Genomic DNA, 1,537 nt, shown 5'->3' with positions numbered 1-1,537 from the left:
TGCTGATGGGCACTTAGGTTGTTTCCAAATCTTAGCTATTGTAAATTGTGCTGCTATGAACACAGGGGTGCATATGTCCTTTCTGATTGGTGTTTCTGGTTTCTTGGGATATATTCCTAGAAGTGGAATTTCTGGGTCAAATGGGAGCTCCATTTTTAATTTTTTGATGAAACTCCATTCTGTTTTTCCACAGTGGCTGCACCAGTCTGTATTCCCACCAGCAGTGAACGAGGGTTCCTCTTTCTCCACATCCTCACCAGCACTTGTTGTTTGATGATTTGTTGATGATAGCCATTCTGACAGGTGTGAGATGGTACCTCATTGTCTTTTTGATTTGCATCTCTTGGGTGATTAGTGACTTAGCATGTTTTCACATGTCTCTTAGCTTTCTTTATGTCCACTTTCGAAAGGTGCCTATTTAAGTCATTTGCCCTTTTTTTTTGGTCCCAAATCAATACAAGGCTTTTATTGTACATCTTTATAGTTTTACAAACAAGTGTGACAAATCTTTCAGCATCTCGGTGTTTCTATAGCTGGACAACTTAGATCTCATTCATCAGCCTGCTGAACTGTTCCTTTTTCAGAAACATAGATACCATCCAAAAATTTTCTGATATCCTTGTTTTTAACTATTGTGGCTTGCTGAATCAAAGCAGCTGAATTTGATATAAGTTCAATGTCATTTCCTTCAAGAATCAACTCATCTTTCTGGGCTTGAGATACTGGACAAGCAACGCCTGACCTCATCCAAACTCTGCAGATGTATTTTTCGCCCAAGAAATTTCTAATTTCAACAAGAGAACCATTCTCCTGAATAACGACGTTGATGGGGAAGGGAGCGTACACAGACTTCATCTTGTAACGGAAGCCCAGTGTAACTCCCTTGATCATGTTCTGTACATGACGGCAGATAGTGCGAACTGTGGCCAGTTCCTTTCTATTTCCCCACCATTTGTCAACCCGGAGCCTCTTCTTTTTCTTTCGGAGGAGACTGAACTCTACATTGATGTGGTTGAGTCCCTCCACAGGGTGCCTCTGGGGCCCTTCACAATAACTGTGCGCCCCTTCAGAGTGATGTCCACATTTTCTGGGATGTCCACAGTCTGATTGCTGAGAATGGGCTTCATCCTCACAGTAGATGCCGCAAAGAGGAAGTGTCTCCATTTGCCCATTTTTTGATGGGATGGTTTATCTTCTTTTTGTTAAAATGTATGAGTTCCCTATAAATTTTGGAGATTAGGCCCTTATCAGATATTACATTGGCAAATATGTTCTCCCATGCAGTGGGCTTTCTTGTTGTTTTGTTGATAGTTTCTTTTGCTGTGCAGAAGCTTTTTATTTTGATGTAGTCCCATTTGTTTATTTTCTCCTTAGTTTCCATTGCCTTATGAGCTGTATCGGTAAAGATATTGCTATGACATATGTCTGATATTTTGCTGCCTATGGATTCTTCTAAGATTTTTATGGTTTCTTACCTTTAAGTCCTTTATCCATTTTGAGTTTATTTTTGTGTGTGGTGTAAGCTTGTGTTCTAGTT

The 1,537-nt window shown here is 40.1% G+C and overlaps 1 pseudogene; it reads right to left on the bottom strand.

The window, feature by feature from the left end:
* Positions 1-518: 518 nt before the first annotated feature.
* Positions 519-1,134, bottom strand: LOC102425399 (annotated as a pseudogene).
* Between the last annotated feature and the right edge of the window lie 403 nt (positions 1,135-1,537).

Source organism: Myotis lucifugus, unplaced genomic scaffold, assembly GCF_000147115.1.
Source record: "Myotis lucifugus unplaced genomic scaffold, Myoluc2.0 scaffold_14, whole genome shotgun sequence".
NCBI classification, from domain to species: Eukaryota; Metazoa; Chordata; class Mammalia; order Chiroptera; family Vespertilionidae; genus Myotis; species Myotis lucifugus.
This window is presented reverse-complemented; position numbering and strand designations above follow the sequence as displayed.